The following is a 25,956-nucleotide window of genomic DNA, read 5'->3' on the forward strand; positions in this document are numbered from 1 at the left end:
TTACTTCCTCCGGTTTTTCTCCATTCAAACTTACCTCCCAATTGACTTGACCTTCAACCCTACTGTACCTAATAACCTTGCTCTTATTCACAATTACTCTTAACTTTCTTCTTTCCAACACTTTACCAAACTCAGTCACCAGCTTCTGCAGTTTCTCACATGAATCAGCCACCAGTGCTGTATCATCAGCGAACAACAACTGACACTTCCCAAGCTCTCTCATCTCCAACAGACTGCATACTTGCCCCTCTTTCCAAAACTCTTGCATTCACCTCCCTAACAACCCCATCCATAAACAAATTAAACAACCATGGAGACATCACACACCCCTGCCGCAAACCTACATTCACTGAGAACCAATCACTTTCCTCTCTTCCTACACGTACACATGCCTTACATCCTCGATAAAAACCTTTCGCTGCTTCTAAAAACTTGCCTCCCACACCATATATTCTAAGTACCTTCCACAGAGCATCTCTATCAACTCTATCATATATATATATATATATATATATATATATATATATATATATATATATATATTTTTGCTTTGTCGCTGTCTCCCGCGTTTGCGAGGTAGCGCAAGGAGACAGACGAAAGAAATGGCCCAACCCACCCCCATACACATGTATATACACACACGTCCACACACGCAAATATACATACCTATACATCTCAATGTACACATATATACACGCACAGACACAAACATATATACCCATGCACACAATTCACACTGTCTGCCTTTATTCCTTCCCATCGCCACCTCACCACAAATGGAATACCATCCCCCTCCCCCCTCATGTGTGCGGGGTAGCGCTACGAAAAGACAACAAAGGCCTCATTCGTTCACACTCAGTCTCTAGCTGTCATGCAATAATGCCCGAAACCACACCTCCCTTTCCACATCCAGGCCCCACACAGCTTTCCATGGTTTACCCCAGACGCTTCACATGCCCTGATTCAATCCACTGACAACACGTCAACCCCGGTATACCACATCGATCCAATTCACTCTGTTCCTTGCCCGCTTTTCACCCTCCTGCATGTTCAGGCCCCGATCACTCAAAATCTTTTTCACTCCATCTCTCCACCTCCAATTTGGTCTCCCACTTCTCCTCGTTCCCTCCACCTCTGACACATATATCCTCTTGGTCAATCTTTCCTCACTCACTCTCTCCATGTGTCCAAACCATTTCAAAACACCCTCTTCTGCTCTCTCAACCACGCTCTTTTTATTTCCACACATCTCTCTTACCCTTACATTACTTACTCGATCAAACCACCTCACACCACACATTGTCCTCAACTCATTTCCAGCACATCCACCCACCTGCGCACAACTCTATCCATAGCCCACGCCTCGCAACCATATAACATTGTTGGAACCACTATTCCTTCAAACATACCCATTTTTGCTTTCCGAGATAATGTTCTTGACTTCCACACATTCTTCAAGGCTCCCAGGATTTTCGCCCCCTCCCCCACCCTATGATTCACTTCCGCTTCCATGGTTCCATCCGCTGCCAGATCCACTCCCAGATATCTAAAACACTTTACTTCCTCCAGTTTTTCTCCACTCAAACTTACCTCCCAATTGACTTGACCCTCAACCCTACTGTACCTAATAACCTTGCTCTTATTCACATTTACTCTTAACTTTCTTCTTTCACACACTTTACCAAACTCAGTCACCAGCTTCTGAGTTTCTCACATGAATCAGCCACCAGCGCTGTATCATCAGCGAACAACAACTGACTCACTTCCCAAGCTCTCTCATCCACAACAGACTTCATTCTTGCCCCTCTTTCCAAAACTCTTGCATTCACATCCCTAACAACCCCATCCATAAACAAATTAAACAACCATGGAGACATCACATACCCCTGCCGCAAACCTACATTCACTGAGAACCAATCACTTTCCTCTCTTCCTACACGTACACATGCCTTACATCCTCGATAAAAACGTTTCACTGCTTCTAACAACTTGCCTCCCACACCATATATTCTTAATACCTTCCACAGAGCATCTCTAACAACTCTATCATATGCCTTCTCCAGATCCATAAATGCTACATACAAATCCATTTACTTTTCTAAGTATTTCTCACATACATTTTTCAAAGCAAACACCTGATCCACACATCCTCTACCACTTCTGAAACCACACTGCTCTTCCCCAATCTGATGCTCTGTACATGCCTTCACCCTCTCAATCAATACCCTCCCATATAATTTAACAGGAATACTCAACAAACTTATACCTCTGTAATTTGAGCACTCACTCATCCCCTTTGCCTTTGTACAATGGTACTATGCACGCATTCCGCCAATCCTCAGGCACCTCACCATGAGTCATACATACATTAAATAACCTTACCAACCAGTCAACAATACAGTCGCCCCCTTTTTTAATAAATTCCACTGCAATACCATCCAAACCTGCTGCCTTGCCGGCTTTCATCTTCTGCAAAGCTTTTACTACCTCTTCTCTGTTTACCAAATCATTTTCCCTAACCCTCTCACTTTGCACACCACCTCGACCAAAACACCCTATATCTGCCACTCTATCATCAAACACATTCAACAAACCTTCAAAATACTCACTCCATCTCCTTCTCACATCACCACTACTTGTTATCACCTCCCCATTAGCGCCCTTCACTGAAGTTCCCATTTGCTCCCTTGTTTTACGCACTTTCTTTACATCCTTCCAGAACATCTTTTTATTCTCCCTAAAATTTAATGATACTCTCTCACCCCAACTCTCATTTGCCCTCTTTTTCACCTCTTGCACCTTTCTCTTGACCTCCTGTCTCTTTCTTTTATACATCTCCCACTCAACTGCATTTTTTCCCTGCAAAAATCGTCCAAATGCCTCTCTCTTCTCTTTCACTAATAATCTTACTTCTTCATCCCACCACTCACTACCCTTTCTAATCAACCCACCTCCCACGCTTCTCATGCCACAAGCATCTTTTGCGCAATCCATCACTGATTCCCTAAATACATCCCATTCCTCCCCCACTCCCCTTACTTCCATTGTTCTCACCTTTTTCCATTCTGTACTCAGTCTCTCCTGGTACTTACTCACACAAGTCTCCTTCCCAAGCTCACTTACTCTCACCACCCTCTTTACCCCAACATTTACTCTTCTTTTCTGAAAACCCATACAAATCTTCACCTTAGCCTCCACAAGATAATGATCATACATCCCTCCAGTTGCACCTCTCAGCACATTTACATCCAAAAGTCTCTCTTTCGCGCGTCTGTCAATTAACACATAATCCAATAATGCTCTCTGGCCATCTCTCCTACTTACATACGTATACTTATGTATATCTCGCTTTTTAAACCAGGTATTCCCAATCACCAGTCCTTTTTCAGCACATAAATCTACAAGCTCTTCACCATTTCCATTTACAACACTGAACACCTCATGTATACCAATCATTCCCTCAACTGCCACATTACTCACCTTTGCATTCAAATCACCCATCACTATAACCCGGTCACGTGCATCAAAACCACTAACACACTCATTCAGCTGCTCCCAAAACACTTCCCACTCATGGTCTTTCTTCTCATGCCCAGGTGCATATGCACCAATAATCACCCATCTCTCTCCATCAACTCTCAGTTTTACCCATATTAATCGAGAATTTACTTTCTTACATTCTATCACATACCCCACAACTCCTGTTTCAGGAGTACTGCTACTCCTTCCCTTGCTCTTGTCCTCTCACTAACCCCTGACTTTACTCCCAAGACATTCCCAAACCACTCTTCCCCTTTACTGCTTCAATCCACTGACAGCATATCGACCCCAGTATACCACATCATTCCCATTCACTCTATTCTTTGCACACCTTTCACCCTCCTGTATGTTCAGGCCCCGACCACTCAAAATCTTTTTCACTCCATCCTTCCACCTCCAATTTGGTCTCCCACTTCTCCTCATTCCCTCCACCTCTGACACGTATATTCTCTTTGTCAATCTTTCCTCATTCATTCTCTCCATGTGACCAAACCATTTTAATACACCCTCTTCTGCTCTCTCAACTACACTCTTTTTATTACCACACATCTCTCTTACCATTTCATTACTTACTCGATCAAACCACCTTACACCACATACTGTCCTCAAACATTTCATTTCCAACACATCCACCCTCCTCTGCACAACCCTATCTATAGCCCATGCCTCGCAATCATATAACATTGTTGGAACCACTATTCCTTCAAACATACCCATTTTTGCTCTCCGAGATAATGTTGTCGCCTTACACACATTCTTCAACGCTCCCAGAACCTTTGCCCCCTTCCCACCCTGTGACTCACATCTGCTTCCATGGTTCCATCTGCTGCTAAATCCACTCCCAGATATCTAAAACAATTCACTTCCTCCAGTTTTTCTGCATTCAGACTTACCTCCCAATTAACTTGTCCCTCAACCCTACTGTACCTCATAACCTTGCACTTATTCATATTTACCCTAAACTTCCTTCTTTCAGACACTTTACCAAACTCAGTCACCAACTTCTGCAGTTTCTCACCCAAAGCAGCCACCAGTGCTGTATCATCAGCGAAACACAACTGACTTACTTCCCATAACCATACTATACAGAACTTTTTTCCATTTACTTTTTCACACATAGGTTGTAGTCAGTGGAATAAACCCTTGTTTTTTTTTTTTTTATTATACTTTGTCGCTGTCTCCCGCATTTGCGAGGTAGCGCAAGGAAACAGACGAAAGAAATGGCCCAACCCCCCCATACACATGTATATACATACGTCCACACACGCAAATATACATACCTACACAGCTTTCCATGGTTTACCCTAGACGCTTCACATGCCTTGATTCAATCCACTGACAGCACGTCAACCCCGGTATACCACATTGCTCCAATTCACCCTATTCCTTGCCCTCCTTTCACCCTCCTGCATGTTCAGGCCCCGATCACACAAAATCTTTTTCACTCAATCTTTCCACCTCCAATTTGGTCTCCCTCTTCTCCTCGTTCCCTCCACCTCCGACACATATATCCTCTTGGTCAATCTTTCCTCACTCATTCTCTCCATGTGCCCAAACTACTTCAAAACACCCTCTTCTGCTCTCTCAACCACGCTCTTTTTATTTCCACACATCTCTCTTACCCTTACGTTACTCACTCCATCAAACCACCTCACACCACACACTGTCCTCAAACATCTCATTTCCAGCACATCTATCCTCCTGCGCACAACTCTATCCATAGCCCACGCCTCGCAACCATACAACATTGTTGGAACCACTATTCCTTCAAACATACCCATTTTTGCTTTCCGAGATAATGTTCTCGACTTCCACACATTCTTCAAGGCCCCCAGAATTTTCGCCCCCTCCCCCACCCTACGATCCACTTCCGCTTCCATGGTTCCATCTGCTGCTAAATCCACTCCCAGATATCTAAAACAATTCACTTCCTCCAGTTTTTCTGCACTCAGACTTACCTCCCAATTAACTTGTCCCTCAACCCTACTGTACCTCATAACCTTGCACTTATTCATATTTACCCTAAACTTCCTTCTTTCAGACACTTTACCAAACTCAGTCACCAGCTTCTGCAGTTTCTCACATGAATCAGCCACCAGCGCTTTATCATCAGCGAACAACAACTGACTCACTTCCCAAGCTCTCTCATCCCCAACAGACTTCATACTTGCCCCTCTTTCCAAAACTCTTGCATTTACCTCCCTAACAACCCCATCCATAAACAAATTAAACAACCTTGGAGACATCACACACCCCTGCCGCAAACCTACATTCACTGAGAACCAATCACTTTCCTCTCTTCCTACACGTACACATGCCTTACATCCTCGATAAAAACTTTTCACTGCTTCTAACAACTTTCCTCCCACACCATATATTCTTAATACCTTCCACAGAGCATCTCTATCAACTCTATCATATGCCTTCTCCAGATCCATAAATGCTACATACAAATCCATTTGCTTTTCTAAGTATTTCTCACATACATTCTTCAAAGCAAACACCTGATCCACACATCCTCTACCACTTCTGAAACCACACTGCTCTTCCCCAATCTGATGCTCTGTACATGCCTTCACCCTCTCAATCAATACCCTCCCATATAATTTACCAGGAATACTCAACAAACTTATACCTCTGTAATTTGAGCACTCACTCTTATCCCCTTTGCCTTTGTACAATGGCACTATGCACGCATTCCGCCAATCCTCAGGCACCTCACCATGAGTCATACATACATTTCACACAAGATCTTAATTAATAATCAGACTGACGGACGATCCTGTGAGCTATGCTTCAATAGAGTCCAGTTTCCTATCATTTAAAAGACCATAACTCTGCCATAGAGATCATAATTACAAGGAATTCTTATTTGTGCAAGGTTTTGCAATTTAGTATTGTAGCAAGATACTCAACATAGTGCAATCATGTAAACCTTAAAACTTATTGCACACAATATCAAAAATGTTCAGTCATGTATTGTAAATAGGGAACTTTCATGACTCTAAGGAGAAAAACTTTTTCGTTTGATGTTACATCATGCATAAATATATGTCTTAGTGACTAATTTCAGCATGTGACACACTCCATCAAAGTAAAAGATATAGCCAGAAAAACATTTTATATGATATCTGGTTATGCAAAATATATAGGTAACACAGACCTAATTATAGCATATGACATCTTTCCAACTTCTAATGCATAAATACTGGAAATCTTATCTGAAGTGACATCAGTAACTTAAGAAGTTATGGCTAAAGACCATTTTTCATATAGCTGTATCTTGTTTTCATGACAGTCCAAGCAAAAAGACATAAAACACAACCTGTTTTAAAATTCATCCATGATGTTAATGAAATTCTATGACAATTACTTGTCAAATAGAGTTATGCTCCTGGAAAACCTGTAGCTATGCAAAATGTAACCACTTAAGCAAAGGATATACATCATATAAGCGATGTTACATTCTCAAACAAAACTTTTCTGTATCTAACTCATCAATATGGAATATACATGAAACAATTTAATGGAAAAAACCTACTACATACCTTCATTTACTAATTTAGAAATGATTTTGAGAAGAAAACTTACAAGAAAATGTGGTAATGAGGGCTTGAAATCAAGGTGTACTGGGCTAGGATGAATGAATCTTACTGGGAGGAAGAGGAATCAGCACTAAGGATGTCTACATCACTCCTTCAATCATTTGAGTACGCTACAGTTTCAAATGGAGGTTACCAGGTTTTTCTGGGCCCTTTGAAAAGCTTTACAAAAAAAAAAAAAAAAAAAAAAAAAAAAAATCCTGTCTTACAACTACACAAGACAACTTCCCAACTTGGTTTCCTACTTTTTTCTAATGCCAGGAACAAATGAAGAGAAGCCCCAACTGCTCACATCCATTCTCAGGCTGATTCTCAGGCAACCACCTGATCTACGCATCCTCTACCACTTCTGAAACCACTCTGCTCCTCCCCGATCTGATGCTCTGTGTAGGCCTTCACCCTTTCATACAATAGCCTCCCATACAACTCACCAGGTAAACTCAACAAACTTACACCTCTGTAGTTTGAACACTCACCTTTATGCCCCTTACCTTTTTACTATGGCACTATACAGCATTCCAGCAATCCTCAGGCACCTAACCATGATTCATACATAAACTGAAAATCCTACCTATACCCTGTTCACTCATATCTGATAGCTGGAGCCTAGAAATATTTGAATTAAGAGTGCTGAGTGGTTAATGCAACACTCAGGAGTGTGGTAAATCTACAGTCCTTATTCTAAAACATATATATATATATATATATTTTTAAATTGCTTGTGACACAAGCAGCCAGTTTAAATATGGAATAATTTCCAAAGCTAAATAGGTAAAAATTAGTGTAAAAAGTTTACTGTTATCAAAGAAAATGAAAGTTGATTGAAAAGATTTATTAAACAGTGAACAAAGTTTGAAGTAAATGAGAGCATGTAGGTGTTTTCAATCAACAAGGTTATGTGTTTTCTCTCAACGCAATGGTGCTAACTGTATGGACATGTATTGTAATATTGGTTAACTGCCAGTTTTCATTATTTTGCAGGTAATCATTTATTCATTTACTTATTTATTTATCTATTTTGCTTTGTCGCTGTCTCCCGCGTTAGCGAGGTAGCGCAAGGAAACAGACGAAAGAATGGCCCAACCTACCCACATACACATGTATACACATACACGTCCACACACGCAAATATACATACCTATACATCTCAATGTACACACATATATATACACACATAAACATATACATATATACACATGTACATAATTCATAGTCGCCTTTATTCATTCCCATCGCCACCTCGCCACACATGGAATAACAACCCCCTCTCCCCCCTCATGTGTGCGAGGTAGCACTAGGAAAATACAACAAAGGCCACATTCGTTCACACTCAGTCTCTAGCTGTCATGTAATAATGCACCGAAACCACAGCTCCCTTTCCAAATCCAGGCCCCACACAACTGGATGCTTCACATGCCCTGATTCAATCCACTGACAGCACGTAGACCCTGGTATACCACATCGTTCCAATTTACTCTATTACTTGCCCGCCTTTCACCCTCCTGCATGTTCAGGCCCCGATCACTCATAATCTTTTTCACTCCATCTTTCCACCTCCAATTTGGTCTCCCACTTCTCCTTGTTCCCTCCACCTCCGACACATATATCCTCTTGGTCAATCTTTCCTCACTCATTCTCTCCATGTGACCAAACCATTTCAAAACACCCTCTTCTGCTCTCTCAACCACACTCTTTTTATTTCCACACATCTCTCTTACCCTTACATTGCTTACTCGATCAAACCACCTCACACCACATATTGTCCTCAAATATCTCATTTTCAGCACATCCACCCTCCTGCGCACAACTCTATCCATAGCCCACCCCTTGCAACCATACAACATTGTTGGAACCACTATTCCTTCAAACATACCCATTTTTGCTTTCCGAGATAATGTTCTCGACTTCCACACATTCTTCAAGGCTTCCAAAATTTTCGCTCCCTCCCCCACCCTATGATTCACTTCCGCTTCCATGGTTCCATCCGCTGCCAGATCCACTCCCAGATATCTAAAACACTTTACTTCCTCCAGTTTTTCTCCATTCAAACTTACCTCACAACTGACTTGACCCTACTGTACCTAATTACCTTGCTCTTATTCACATTTACTCTTAACTTTCCTCTTTCACACACTTTACCAAACTCAGTCACTAGCTTATGCAGTTTCTCACATGAATCAGCCACCAGCGCTGTATCATCAGCGAACAACAACTGACTCACTTCCCAAGCTCTCTCATCCCCAACAGACTGCATACTTGCCCTTCTTTCCAAAACTCTTGCATTAACCTCGCTAACAACCCCATCCATAAACAAATTAAACAACCATGGAGACATCACACACCCCTGCCACAAACCTACATTCACTGAGAACCAATCACTTTCCTCTCTTCCTACACATACACATGCCTTACATCCTCGATAAAAACTTTTCACTGCTTCTAACAACTTGCCTCCCACCCCATATATTCTTAGTACCTTCCACAGAGCATCTCTATCAACTCTATCATATGCCTTCTCCAGATCCATAAATGCTACATACAAATCCATTTACTTTTCTAAGTATTTCTCACATACATTCTTCAAAGCAAACACCTGATCCACATATCCTCTACCACTTCTAAAACCACACTGCTCTTCCCCAATCTGATGCTCTGTACATGCCTTCACCCTCTCAATCAATACCCTCCCATATAATTTACCAGGAATACTCAACAAACTTATACCTCTGTAATTTGAGCACTCACTCTCATCGCCTTTGCCTTTGTACAATGGCACTATGCAAGCATTCCACCAATCCTCAGGCACCTCACCATGAATAATACATACATTAAATAATCTTACCAACCAGTCAACAATACAGTCACCCCCTTTTTTAATAAATTCCACTGCAATACCATCCAAACCTGCTCCCTTGCCGGCTTTCATCTTCCGCAAAGCTTTTACTAACTCCTCTCTGTTTACCAAATCATTTTCCCTAACCCTCTCACTTTGCACACCACCTCGACCAAAACACCCTATATCTGCCACTCTATCATCAAACACATTCAACAAACCTTCAAAATACTCACTCCATCTCCTCACATCACCACTACTTGTTATCACCTCCCCATCAGCGCCCTTCACTGAAGTTCCCATTTGCTCCCTTGTTTTACGCACTTTATTTCCCTCCTTCCATAACATCTTTTTATTCTCCCTAAAATTTAATGATACTCTCTCACCCCAACTCTCATTTGCCCTCTTTTTCACCTCTTGCACCTTTCTCTTGACCTCCTGCCTCTTTCTTTTATAAATCTCCCACTTATTTGCATTCTTTCCCTGCAAAAATCATCCAAATGCCTCTCTCTTCTCTTTCAATAGTAATCTTACTTATTCATCCTACCACTCACTACCCTTTCTAATCAACCCACCTCCCACGCTTCTCATGCCACAAGCATCTTTTGCAAGATTACCTTACTTTTTGTAAATCATTTGGTTCTGGCTTTATCTTACATGACTCAAAGAAAAAATACGCAAGTTCGACACTAGGAGTTCAGAGGGATTGCACTGGCACCAGCACATTACTTGTGCTTTCAGATCGTCATTTTAATATTTTCATATTTATTCCCCATGATGAGTTTTGTACTGGTCACTATATTTCGGGAGGTACAAGATCAATTACATGTTATTCCTGAAATTTTATACAATCTCTAATTTCATTTCATTTCTGGCTGAGAAATCTTTGAAAATGAAGAAATGGTGGGAAACTAAAGTGATGTGTGCCAAAGTCTGCCAATATTGCAACTTATTACCCATTACTAAAAGGTGTGTCATTGTTTATTTCACACCTTCTTACTCTAATGTGATGATTATCTGAAAACCTTTCATTATAGTAAGATGTAAAAGACTTGACAGGTGTCATAAACATGTAGGGTATGGCATTAACAGAGAAGGTGGATGAGCCAAAGAAGAGTTATAACAACTGTCAGATTTTCAAGTCTTAACCAGCAGTAATTACATATGATAATCATAAAATATCAAGAAATATCTTTTCCTGGTGCTACCTCCCTGGAGGGGTGAATGCTATTTCATGTGTGGCTGGGTGGCGACGGGAATGGATGAAGGCAGCAAGTATGAATATGTACATGTGTATATATGTATATGTCAGTGTATGTACATGTATATGTATGTATATGCATGTGTATGGGCATTTACGGACATACAAGTGTATGTGGGAGGGTTGGGCCATTCCTCATCTGTTTCCTTGCACTACCTCACTGACACAGGAGACAACGATTAAGTATAATAAATAAATAAATATCTTAATATCCGGATTAATGCAGTTCCTTCATCTGTCTAACTATAAGTAAATGAATATTCCAGCAGCCTGACTGATGCCAGGTTACCACCCGCTGGCCTGAGATGCTCCCACGGCAGCCAGTCAATGTTTTCTGGTAACTAAAGTGACTCCCTTCTCCACACACACCCTCCACCTGTTTGTATACATCAACAGCAGCTAAGCTTTGTGTCAACACAGCTCTCAGATCTGAGTGAACAGGTTATAACTAATCAATAATATAGTCACCCTTTCTTAATAAATTCAACTGCAATACAATCCACTCCAGCCACATTTCATCTTATACAAAGCTTTCATCACCTCTCCTCTCTTCACCAAACCATTTTTCAATACTCTCTCCTTTCGCAAACCACCCCAAAATCAAACACACTACGCCTGCTACTTTATCATCAAGCACATTCAACAGTTATTCAAAATATTCACCATCACATCCTCACTTCATCACTACCTGTTACCACTTCCCTTTTTGCTTCCTTCAACAATGTTCCTATTTGTTCTCTTCTTTATCACACATCATTAATCTTCTTTCAAAATATCTTATTCTCCTATAGTTTACTGCTATTCCCTCACCCTAACTCTCATTTGCCCTCTTTTTCAACTCCTGCACCTTCCTCGCAACCTTCTGCTGCTTTCTCTTATACATCCCACAACCATATGTACTCTTTACCTGTAATAACTGCCCAAGTGCCTCTCTCTAATCTTTCACAAGCAACTTTCACTTTTTCATCCCACCATTTACTACCCTTTCTTATCTGCCCACCTCCCACCTTTCACATGCTACATGCATCTCTCTCAAATGCCAACACTGCTTCCCTATATACCTTCCATTCCTCACCCACTCCCCTTACTCACCTTTTGCCACTCTACACTTAAGCTCTCCTAGAATTTCTTCATGTCTCTTTTTTATGCTTCCTTGCTCTTACCACTCCCTCCTCACCAATATTGTTTTATCTTTTCCAAAAACCTCTACAGATCTTGTCTCTCACCTCAACAAGATAGCAATCAGACATCCCACCAGCTGCCCCTCTCAGCACATTTACATCCAAATGTCTCTCTTTCACATGCCTACTAATGTATATATAATCTGATAATGCATGGTGATTATCTTTCCTACGCGCATACGTATACCTGTGTATGTCCTTTTTAAACCAGGCCTTTTTCAACACAACTCCAGAAGCTGTTCACCATTTTCATTCATAACACTGGATATCCCAAGCCCTCCTATCATACCTTCAACTGCCACATTACTTACCTTCACTTTTGAATCAACCATCACTAACATCTACTCTCTTTTACATCAACATTGGTAACACACTGACTCAGCTGCTCTCAAATCACTCTCCTCTCATGATCTTTCTTCTCATGACCATGATTATTCATGCATAAGCATGAATAATCATCCACCTCTTGTCATCCACTTTCATTTTCACCCAAATCAGTCTAAATCCACTTCCTAACACTCTTTCATACACTCCTACAACTCCTGCTCCAGGAGTAGTGCTACTCCTTCCTAAGCTCTTGTTTCACCAACACCTGACATCACTCTTATAACATTTCCAACCACTGTTCCCATTTACCCTTGGGCTTTGTTTCACTCAGTGCCAGTATACCCAGGTTCCTTTCCTAACACGTAGTATTTATCTCTCCTTTCTTCTCATCTTGATTACATCCACACACATTCAGACAACTCAAACTGAGCCTTTCAGGAAGATGAGCACTCCCTGCTTGGCTCCTTCTTCTTGCTGTCTTTTAAAATACTAAAATACAAGAAGTGGAGGGTTTTCAGCCTCCTGCTCCCTGCCCCCTTTAGCTGCCCTCTAACATGCAAGGAATATGGAGGTAGAATTCTTTCTCTGCTACCCCTTTAGGGTTCCCTACTATATGTAAAACCAACTTAAAAAAAATCCAATCTATACAAGACAAAGCTCTCAGAAACTTTTTTTTTTTTTTTTTTTTATACTTTGTCGCTGTCTCCCGCGTTTGCGAGGTAGCGCAAGGAAACAGACGAAAGAAATGGCCCAACCCCCCCCCCCATACACATGTACATACACACGTCCACACACGCAAATATACATACCTACACAGCTTTCCATGGTTTACCCCAGACGCTTCACATGCCTTGATTCAATCCACTGACAGCACGTCAACCCCTGTATACCACATCGCTCCAATTCACTCTATTCCTTGCCCTCCTTTCACCCTCCTGCATGTTCAGGCCCCGATCACACAAAATCTTTTTCACTCCATCTTTCCACCTCCAATTTGGTCTCCCTCTTCTCCTCGTTCCCTCCACCTCCGACACATATATCCTCTTGGTCAATCTTTCCTCACTCATTCTCTCCATGTGCCCAAACCATTTCAAAACACCCTCTTCTGCTCTCTCAACCACGCTCTTTTTATTTCCACACATCTCTCTTACCCTTACGTTACTTACTCGATCAAACCACCTCACACCACACATTTTCCTCAAACATCTCATTTCCAGCACATCCATCCTCCTGCGCACATCTCTATCCATAGCCCACGCCTCGCAACCATACAACATTGTTGGTACCACTATTCCTTCAAACATACCCATTTTTGCTTTCCGAGATAATGTTCTCGACTTCCACACATTTTTCAAGGCTCCCAAAATTTTCGCCCCCTCCCCCACCCTATGATCCACTTCCGCTTCCATGGTTCCATCCGCTGACAGATCCACTCCCAGATATCTAAAACACTTCACTTCCTCCAGTTTTTCTCCATTCAAACTCACCTCCCAATTGACTTGACCCTCACCCCTACTGTACCTAATAACCTTGCTCTTATTCACATTTACTCTTAACTTTCTTCTTCCACACACTTTACCAAACTCAGTCACCAGCTTCTGCAGTTTCTCACATGAATCAGCCACCAGCGCTGTATCATCAGCGAACAACAACTTATCATGCACTAAAAGCATGAAACTGGATCACCTACAAATACCATAATCCTACCACTAAATTCACATTTAAAAATGAGAGGTACATAATCTACAGCAGCAATGCATAATCCAACAGCCACCCAATCATAAAACAACCACCTTAACAAATGAGAAACATACCCAAGCTTTACACTTCAATCACCTATGCAATCAAATCCCTGTCCATCAACCAATAACAGTACAACCGAACACATTCATACACACACACCCAGCCATGAACTAAACAAGATACTTTCCTACAATACTTTCAAAACACACTTCAGAAGTCACCATTCTAAATCTATAACACCATAAAAAACACATATCATACTATCATGATGCAAATCTGGCCATCACCCATCATAACAAGCAAACAGAGCAGCTACCACAAAAGATATCTTCCTGCTTACAAAGTTACCTTCCCAATGAAGCCATACATTTTATCCCCTACTGCTCATCATAACCTAAGCACGGACAAAACCTCAAATAATAATTTCAGATAGGGCCTTTGGGAATGTGGCAGAATATACAAATGCCATGGGATTCCCATAGTGATCCTGGGGTTACAACTCATCAAGACTAGTAATAAATATAATACTGAAGAAAGATACCAGCACTAATCACAAATAATATTTTTTGCCATTTCCCACTTTAGTAAGGCAGCGCCAGGTATAAACAAACAATGGCTCCACTTGCTCACTTCTGTTCTCTATCTGTCATGCACAATACACTCAAACCACACCCTAATAATAAATGACAAGAAAAAGATCAATCTTAATATCAATATTAAAATTCATATGAAGCGTGAGTGACTGGGAGAAGCACAAGAAACCCAAAAGGGTCAAGAAGACACTGGTGCTAAAAGAAGGCGAATATGAACTGGGGTGAGGGTATCAGCAAACTCCTGTGAGAATAAGAAAAAAATTTTGAACGAAGGTGAACAGTGCAAGGAGATAAAGAGAACAAATGAGAGCAGCAGTTGAAGGAGCAGAGGGGAAAGTGATAACTGGCTAAGAAGAGGTAAATAAATCAAAAGACTTCTGAATAAGTTAGAATGAAGGACATTCAACAGTTATTCAAAATACTGACTCCACTAAATTTGATGATAGGGTGGCAAGTGTTGAGTGTCTGGGACATGAAGGTACGGGAAGCAAGAGTATCATGTCAAATGGTTTGGTGAAAGAAGATACAGTGAACCCCTTGCTTAGAAGACAAGTGGCAAAATGGTTGGAGAGGATGGAACAGCAGAACTTTCCAAGAAATGCAGTGAATGTTGTTGACTGGTTAGTCAGGATATTCAATGAACTGTACATATGGGTCATGGTGGTGTGCCCGAGGACTGGCCCTATTTTGTCACTGCAAAAAGGCTTGAGAGACAAAAGTGATACGGTATAATGGCAAGAGGGTCAAAAGTGACCAAATATAAAGGCAAGAGGGACAAAAGTGAATGTTTGAATTACAGTGGTATGAGTCTGTTGAGTATACATGGTAAGTTAAAAGGGATAGTGGTGTGATCAAGAGGGTGGCAGCATACATGCTACATTAAACAGGGAAGTAACAAAGTGGCTCTTGGTGAGATAGAGGTGAATCAGGTTTATGCTTTGAAGAATATGCAAAAAATACACGAGAAAGAGAAAAATTTGTATGTGGCATTTCTGAATCTAGAGAAAACATAGGATAGGTATAACAGAGATGCACAGTGGAAGGTGTTAAGAATATAAGGAGGAGCAGGAGAATTACCAGAAGCTCTGAAGAGTTTCGAACAGAGTAAGCCAACTGTGGCATGACGAGAGTGTACGTGGTTCCTAGCATTGATGGGTCTGCTGCAAGGGTGCGTATGATGTCACCATGACAGTTTAGTTTCTTTTAAGTCTGGAGTGATGAGGAAAGTAAATGCGAGGGTGTTGACGAATGGGGCAGTCTTGCAGTTAGTAGGGGCTGGGCATGCCTATGAGGTGGGTCAGCTACTGTCTACTGATGACAAAACTTGAGTGAGAAACTACAAAGTGCATATCTAAGTTTGGAAGAGTGTATGAAAGAAAAAGTTTGTGAGTGAATGTAAAGAAAAGTTAAAAAGTTTAGCAGGGGAAAGAGATATGGGGGTTGGAGTGTGCAACTGAATGGACAGAACTTGAAGGAAATGGTTTGTTTTAGATAACTGGGACTGGACTAGGCAGTAAATATTACCCAGTAAGATAAAGATAGCCATAAGGTATTTATGAGGCTAATGCCAAGTGCATTGAGGAATACGTAAAAAGAGGGATCACTATCTGTAAGGGCAAAGATGGGGTTGTGTGATGGAACATAAGTCCTGAGTGTTGTACGGATGCAAGGCATTGGTTACAGATAAAAAATTATGGAAGACAAAGGTTTCATCTTTAACTTCATTAATACAAGGAGCACAAGAAAAAAAAGAGCATCAGGAAGCATTGAGCACTTTGTTTCCTTAGTAAAACAGCCAATAGAAAAGGGAGAATGGCTCCTCACTGTCATATCATTCCCGTAATGAATAAACCAGGCTGAATGACTACACCACTTAGGATCTTGCTAAATAAAACATGAACCTATTGAATTCTCAAAAAAGATTTTTCACATTATCTCTACATTATAAATAGGGTTTGTTGAGATGGTTTGGACATATGGAGAGAAAGAGTGAGGAAAGGTTGACAAAGAGGATATATATGTCAAAGGTGAAGGAACAAGGAGAAGCAGGAGACCAAATTGGAGGTGGAAGGATGGAGTGAAAAAGATTTTATGCAATCAAGGCCTGAAAAAGCAGGAGGGCGAGAGGTGTGCAACGAAGAGTGAATTGGAACAATGCAGTATACTGGGGTCGACGAGCTGTCAATGAACTGAACCACGGAATGAGTAAACCATAGAAAGGTCTGCGGGGCCTGGATAGGGAGTTGTGGTTTCGGTGCATTACACATGACAGGTAGAGACTGTGAATGAATGTGGTCTTTTTTCTCTGTTTTCCTAGCACTACGTCGTCAAAGCAGGGGATGGTGATGCTGTTTCCTGTGGGGTGTGGTGGCACCAGGAATGAATGAAGGCAAGAAAGTATTAATATGCACATGGTTATATATGTATATGACTGTGTATGTGTATGCATATGTATATGTTGATATGTCCATGAATGAACATCTATTTATTTATTTATTTATTTTGCTTTGTCGCTGTCTCCCATGTTAGCGAGGTAGCGCAAGGAAACAGACAAAAGAATGGCCCAACCCGCCCACATACACATGTATATACATACACGTCCACAAACGCAAATATACATACCTATACATCTCAATGTACACATATACATATACACACACAGACATATACATATATACACAATTCATACTGTCTGCCTTTATTTGTTCCCATCGCACCCTTGCCACACATGGAATAACAACCCCCTCCCCCCTCATGTGTGCGAGGTAGCACTAGGAAAAGACACCAAAGGCCCCATTCGTTCACACTCAGTCTCTAGCTGTCATGTAATAATGCACCGAAACCACAGCTCCCTTTCCACATCCAGGCCCCACACAACTTTCCATGGTTTACCCCAGACGCTTCACATGCCCTGGTTCAATCCATTGACAAAATGGAATGAACATGTATGTATATATATATTTTTTTTTTTCAAACTATTCACCATTTCTCGCATTAGCAAGGTAGCATTAAGAACAGAGGACTGGGCCTCTGAGGGAATAGCCATACCTGGCCCCCTTCTCTGTTCCTTCTTTTGGAAAAAAAAAAAAAAGGCCCAACCCACCCCCATACACATGTATATACATACACGTCCACACACACAAATATACATACCTATACATCTCAATGTACACATATATATACACACACAGACACATACATATATACCCATGCACACAATTCACACAGTCTGCCTTTATTCATTCCCATCGCCACCTCGCCACACATGGAATACCATCCCCCTCCCCCCTCATGTGTGCGAGGTAGCGCTAGGAAAAGACAAACAAAGGCCACATTCGTTCACACTCAGCCTCTAGCTGTCATGAAATAATGCCCGAAACCATAGCTCCCTTTCCACATCCAGGCCCCACACAACTTTCCATGGTTTACCCCAGACGCTTCACATGCCCTGATTCAATCCACTGACAGCACGTCAACCCCGGTATACCACGTCGATCCAATTCACTCTATTCCTTGCACGCCTTTCACCCTCCTGCATGTTCAGGCCCCGATCACTCAAAATCTTTTTCGCTCCATCTTTCCACCTCCAATTTGGTCTCCCACTTCTCCTCGTTCCCTCCACCTCCGACACATATATCCTCTTGGTCAATCTTTCCTCACTCATTCTCTCCATGTGCCCAAACCATTTCAAAACACTCTCTTCTGCTCTCTCAGCCCACGCCTCGCGACCATACAACATTGTTGAAACCACTATTCCTTCAAACATACCCATTTTTGCTTTCCAAGATAATGTTCTCGACTTCCACACATTCTTCAAGGCTCCCAAGATTTTCGCCCTCTCCCCCACCCTATGATTCACTTCTGCTTCCATGGTTCCATCCGCTGCCAGATCCACTCCCAGATACCTAAAACACTTTACTTCCTCCAGTTTTTCTCCATTCAAACTTACCTCCCAATTGACTTGACCCTTAACCCTACTGTACCTAATAACCTTGCTCTTATTCACATTTACTCATAACTTTCTTCTTTCACACACTTTATCAAACTCAGTCACCAGCTTAAGCAGTTTCTCACATGAATCAGCCACCAGCGCTGTATCATCAGCGAACAACAACTGACTCACTTCCCAAGCTCTCTCATTCACAACAGACTTCATACTTGCCCCTCTTTCCAAAACTCTTGCATTCACCTCCCTAACAACCCCATCCATAAACAAATTAAACAACCAAGGAGACATCACATATATATATATATATATATATATATATATATATATATATATATATATATATATATATATATATATATATATATAAGGTATAAGTTTGTAGAGTATTCCTGGCAAATTATATGGGAGGGTATTGATTGAGAGGGTGAAGGCATGTACAGAGCATCAGATTGGGGAAGAGCAGTGTGGTTTCAGAAGTGGTAGAGGATGTGTGGATCAGGTGTTTGCTTTGAAAAATGTATGCGAGAAATACTTAGAAAAGCAAATGGATTTGTATGTAGCATTTATGGATCTGGAGAAGGCATATGATAGAGTTGATAGAGATGCTCTGTGGAAGATATTAAGAATATATGGTGTGGGAGGCAAGTTGTTAGAAGCAGTGAAAAGTTTTTATCGAGGATGTAAGGCATGTGTACGTGTAGGAAGAGAGGAAAGTGATTGGTTCTCAGTGAATGTAGGTTTGCGGCAGGGGTGTGTGATGTCTCCATGGTTGTTTAATTTGTTTATGGATGGGGTTGTTAGGGAGGTGAATGCAAGAGTTTTGGAAAGAGGGGCAAGGATGAAGTCTGTTGGGGATGAGAGAGCTTGGGAAGTGAGTCAGTTGTTGTTCGCTGATGATACAGCGCTGGTGGCTGATTCATGTGAGAAACTGCAGAAGCTGGCGAATGAGTTTGGTAAAGTGTGTGAAAGAAGAAAGTTAAGAGTAAATGTGAATAAGAGCAAGGTTATTAGGTACAGTAGGGTTGAGGGTCAAGTCAATTGGGAGGTGAGTTTGAATGGAGAAAAACTGGAGGAAGTGAAGTGTTTTAGATATCTGGGAGTGGATCTGGCAGCAGATGGAAACATGGAAGCGGAAGTGGATCATAGGGTGGGGGAGGGGGCGAAAATTCTGGGAGCCTTGAAGAATGTGTGGAAGTCGAGAACATTATCTCGGAAAGCAAAAATGGGTATGTTTGAAGGAATAGTGGTTCCAACAATGTTGTATGGTTGCGAGGCGTGGACTATGGATAGAGTTGTGCGCAGGAGGATGGATGTGCTGGAAATGAGATGTTTGAGGACAATGTGTGGTGTGAGGTGGTTTGATCGAGTAAGTAACGTAAGGGTAAGAGAGATGTGTGGAAATAAAAAGAGCGTGGTTGAGAGAGCAGAAGAGGGTGTTTTGAAATGGTTTGGTCACATGGAGAGAATGAGTGAGGAAAGATTGACCAAGAGGATATATGTGTCGGAGGTGGAGGGAACGAGGAGAAGAGGGAGACCAAATTGGAGGTGGAAAGATGGAGTGAAAAAGATTTTGTGTGATCGGGGCCTGAACATGCAGGAGGGTGAAAGGAGGGCAAGGAATAGAGTGAATTGGATCGATGTGGTATACCGGGGTTGACGTGCTGTCAGTGGATTGAATCAAGGCATGTGAAGCGTCTGGGGTAAACCATGGAAAGCTGTGTAGGTATGTATATTTGCGTGTGTGGACGTATGTATATACATGTGTATGGGGGTGGGTTGGGCCATTTCTTTCGTCTGCTTCCTTGCACTACCTCGCAAACGCGGGAGACAGCGACAAAAAAAAAAAAAAAAAAAAAAAAAAAAAAAATATATATATATATATAGGGGAGAAAGAATACTTCCCACGTATTCCCTGCGTGTCGTAGAAGGCGACTAAAAGGGAAGGGAGCAGGGGGCTGGAAATCCTCCCCTCTGGGTTTTTTTTAATTTTCCAAAAGAAGGAACAGAGAAGGGGGCCAGGTGAGGATATTCCCTCAAAGGCCCAGTCCTCTGTTCTTAACGCTACCTCGCTATTGCGGGAAATGGCGAATAGTATGAATAAAAAAAAAAAATATAAATATATAAATATATATATATATATATATATTGTTGACTGGTTGGTAAGGTTATTTAATGTATGTATGACTCATGGTGAGGTGCCTGAGGATTGGCGGAATGCGTGCATAGTGCCATTGTACAAAGGCAAAGGGGATAAGAGTGAGTGCTCAAATTACAGAGGTATAAGTTTGTTGAGTATTCCTGGTAAATTATATGGGAGGGTATTGATTGAGAGGGTGAAGGCATGTACAGAGCATCAGATTGGGGAAGAGCAGTGTGGTTTCAGAAGCGGTAGAGGATGTGTGGATCAGGTGTTTGCTTTGAAGAATGTATGTGAGAAATACTTAGAAAAGCAAATGGATTTGTATGTAGCATGTATGGATCTGGAGAAGGCATATGATAGAGTTGATAGAGATGCTCTGTGGAAGGTATTAAGAATATATGGTGTGGGAGGAAAGTTGTTAGAAGCAGTGAAAAGTTTTTATCGAGGATGTAAGGCATGTGTACGTGTAGGAAGAGAGGAAAGTGATTGGTTCTCAGTGAATGTAGGTTTGCGGCAGGGGTGTGTGATGTCTCCATGGTTGTTTAATTTGTTTATGGATGGGGTTGTTAGGGAGGTAAATGCAAGAGTTTTGGAAAGAGGGGCAAGTATGAAGTCTGTTGGGGATGAGAGAGCTTGGGAAGTGAGTCAGTTGTTGTTCGCTGATGATACAGCGCTGGTGGCTGATTCATGTGAGAAACTGCAGAAGCTGGTGACTGAGTTTGGTAAAGTGTGTGGAAGAAGAAAGTTTAGAGTAAATGTGAATAAGAGCAAGGTTATTAGGTACAGTAGGGTTGAGGGTCAAGTCAATTGGGAGGTGAGTTTGAATGGAGAAAAACTGGAGGAAGTGAAGTTTTTTAGATATCTGGGAGTGGATCTAGCAGTGGATGGAACCATGGAAGCGGAAGTGGATCATAGGGTGGGGGAGGGGGCGAAAATTCTGGGAGCCTTGAAGAATGTGTGGAAGTCGAGAACATTATCTCGGAAAGCAAAAATGGGTATGTTTGAAGGAATAGTGGTTCCAACAATGTTGTATGGTTGCGAGGCGTGGGCTATGGATAGAGTTGTGCGCAGGAGGGTGGATGTGCTGGAAATGAGATGTTTGAGGACAATGTGTGGTGTGAGGTGGTTTGATCGAGTAAGTAACCCAGGGATCCCCAGGGATCTACTTTCAAAAATACTTATTTATATATCCTTATTAATAGGAGAGAAAGAATGCTTCCCACGCATTCCTCACGTATCGTAGAAGGCAACTAGAGGGGACGAGAGCGGGGGGGCTGGAAACCCTCCCCTCCTTGTATTTTAACTTTCTAAAAAGGGAAACAGAAGAAGGAGTTACGCGGGGAGTGCTCATCCTCCTTGAAGGCTCCAATTGGGGTGTCTAAATGTGTGTGGATGTAACCAAGATAAGAAAAATGGGGAGATAGGTAGTATGTTTGAGCAAAGGAACCAGGATGTTTTGGCTCTGAGTGAAACGAAGCTCAAGGGTAAAGGGGAAGAGTGGTTTGGCAATGTCTTGCGAGTAAAGGCAAGGGTTAGCGAGAGGACAAGAGCAAGGGAAGGAGTAGCACTACTCCTGAAACAGGAGTGGTAGGAGTATGTGATACAGTGAAAGAAAGTAAACTAGATTTATATGGGTAAAACTGAAAGTGGATGGAGAGAGATGGGTGATTATTGAAACATATGCACCTGGACATGAGAAGAAAGATCATGAAAGGCAAGTGTTTTGGGAGCAGCTGAGTGAGTGCATTAGTAGTTTTGATGCACGAGACCGGGTTATAGTGATGGATGATTTGAATGCAAAGGTGAGTAATGAGGCAGTTGAGGGAATAATTGGTGTACATGGGGTGTTCAGTGTTGTAAATGGAAATGGTGAAGAGCTTGTAGATTTATGTGCTGAAAAAGGACTGGTGACGGGAATATCTGGTTTAAAAAGAGAGATATACATAAGTATACGTAAATAAGTAGGAGAGATGGCCAGAGAGCATTATTGGATTACGTGTTAATTGATAGGCGCGCGAAAGAGAGCCTTTTGGATGTTGATGTGCTGAGAGGTGCAGCTGGAGGGATGTCTGATCATTATCTTGTGCAGGCAAAGGTGAAGATTTGTAGAGGTTTTCAGAAAAGAAGAGAGAACATTGGGGTGAAAAGAGTGGTAAGAGTAAGTGAGCTTGGGAAGGAGACTGGGTGAAGAAGTACCAGGAGAGACTGAGTACAGAATGGAAAAAGGTGAGAACAAAGGACGTAAGGGGAGTGGGGGAGGAATGGGATGTATTTAGGGAATCAGTGATGGATTGCGCAAGAGATGCTTGTGGCATGAGAAGTGTGGGAGGTGGGCAGATTAGAAAGGGTAGTGAGTGGTGGGATGAAGAAGCAAGAGTATAAGTGAAAGAGAAGAGAGAGGCTTTTGGACGATTTTTGCAGGGAAATAATGCAAATGAGTGGCAGATGTATAAAAAAAAAGGTGCAAGAGGTGAAAAAATTTTAAGGAGAATAAAAAGATGTTTTGGAAGGAGGTAAATAAAGTGCGTAAAACAAGAGAGCAAATGGGAACTTCAGTGAAGGGGGCTAATGGGGAGGTGACAACAAGTAGTGGTGATGTTAGAAGGAGATGGAGTGAGTATTTTGAAGGTTTGTTGAATGTGTTTGATGATAGAGTGGCAGATATAGGGTGTTTTGGTCGAGGTGGTGTGCAAAGTGAGAGGGTTTAGGAAAATGATTTGGTAAACAGAGAAGAGGTTGTAAAAACTTTGCTGAAGATGAAAGCTGGCAAGGCAGCAGGTTTGGATGATATTGCAGAGGAATATATTAAAAAAAGGGGATGACTGTATTGTTGAGTGGTTGGTAAAGTTATTTAATGTATGTATGACTCATGGTGAGGTGCCTGAGGATTGGCAAAATGCTTGCATAGTGCCATTGTACAAAGGCAAAGGGGATAAAAGTGAGTGTTCAAATTACAGAGGTATAAGTTTGTTGAGTATTCCTGGGAAATTATATGGGAGGGTATTGATTGAGAGGGTGAAGGCATGTTCAGAGCATCAGATTGGGGAAGAGCAGTGTGATTTTAGAAGTGGTAGAGGATGTGTGGATCAGGTTTTTGCTTTGAAGAATGTATGTGAGAAATACTTAGAAAAGCAAATGGATTTGTATGTAGCATTTATGGATCTGAAGAAAGCATATGATAGAGATGCTCTGTGGAAGGTATTAAGAATATATGGTGTGAGAGGCAAGTTGTTAGAAGCAGTGAAAAGTTTTTATCGAGGATGTAAGGCATGTGTACATGTAGGAAGAGAGAAAAGGGATTGGTTCTCAGTGAATGTAGGTTTGCGGCAGGGGTGTGTGATGTCTCCTTGGTTGTTTAATTTGTTTATGGATGGGGTTGTTAGGGAGGTGAATGCAAGAGTTTTGGAAAGAGGGGCAAGTATGCAGTCTGTTGTGGATGAGAGAGCTTGGGAAGTGAGTCAGTTGTTGTTCGCTGATGATACAACGCTGTTGGCTGATTCATATGAGAAACTGCAGAAGCTGGTGACTGAGTTTGGTAAAGTGTATGAAAGAAGAAAGCTGAGAGTAATTGTGAATAAGAGCAAGGTTATTAGGTACAGTAGGGTTGAGGTACAAGTCAACTGGGAGGTAAGTTTGAATGGAGAAAAACTGGAGGAAGTGAAGTGTTTTAGATATCTGGGAGTGGATTTGGCAGCGGATGGAAACATGGGAGCGGAAGTGAGTCATAGGGTGGGGGAGGGGGCAAAAGTTCTGGGAACGTTGAAGAATGTGTGGAAGTCAAGAACATTATCTCGGAGAGCAAAAATGGGTATGTTTGAAGGAATAGTGGTTCCAATAATGTTACATGGATGTGAGGCGTGGGCTATGGATAAAGTTGTGCGGAGGAGGGTGGATATGTTGGAAATGAGATGTTTGAGGACAATATGTGGTGTGAGGTGGTTCAATCGAGTAAGTAATAACAGGGTAAGAGAGATGTCTGGTAATAAAAGGAGTGTGGTTGAGAGAGCAGAAGAAGGTGTTTTGAAATGGTTTGGTCACATGGAGATAATGAGTGAGGAAAGATTGACCAAGAGGATATATGTGTCAGAGGTGGAGGGAACGAGGAGAAGTGGGAGACCAAATTCTCCGGAGGTGGAAAGATGGAGTGAAAAAGATTCTGAGTTATCGGGACCTGAGCATGCAGGAGGGTGAAAGGCGTGCAAGGAATAGAGTGAATTGGAACGATGTGGTATACCAGGGTTGACGTGCTGTCAATGGATTGAACGAGGGCATGTGAAGTGTCTGGGGTAAACCATGGAGAGTTCTGTGGGGCCTGGATGTGGAAAGGGAGCTGTGGTTTTGGTGCATTATTACATGACATCTAGAGACTGAGTGTGAACGAATGTGGCCTTTGTTGTCTTTTCCTAGCGCTACCTCGCGCACATGAGGGGGGAGGGGGTTGTTATTTCACGTGTGGCGGGGTGGCAATGGGAATGAATTAAGGCAGACAGTATGAATTAAGTACATGTGTATATATGTATATGTCTGTGTGTGTATATATATGTATATGTTGAGATGTACAGATATGTATATTTATGTGTGTGGACGTGTATGTATATACATGTGTATGTGGGTGGGTTGGGCCATTCTTTCATCTGTTTCCTTGCGATACCTCACTAACGCGGGAGACATCGACAAAGCAAAATAAATAAATAAATGAAAGGATGGGTCTTTTTATGTCTGTTCCCTAATGCTACCTCAATGACATGGGAAACAGCGATCAACTATAATCAAATAAACAAGTAAAT

General features: G+C 41.8%; 1 protein-coding gene across 3 annotated transcripts in view; it reads right to left on the reverse strand.

Moving 5' to 3' along the window:
- LOC139748645 (uncharacterized) overlaps nucleotides 1-25,956 on the reverse strand; it is a 163,000-nt gene that overhangs the window by 115,253 nt on the left and 21,791 nt on the right. The window lies entirely within an intron of this gene.

The sequence above is a fragment of the Panulirus ornatus genome, chromosome 5 (assembly GCF_036320965.1).
Source record: "Panulirus ornatus isolate Po-2019 chromosome 5, ASM3632096v1, whole genome shotgun sequence".
NCBI lineage: Eukaryota > Metazoa > Arthropoda > Malacostraca > Decapoda > Palinuridae > Panulirus > Panulirus ornatus.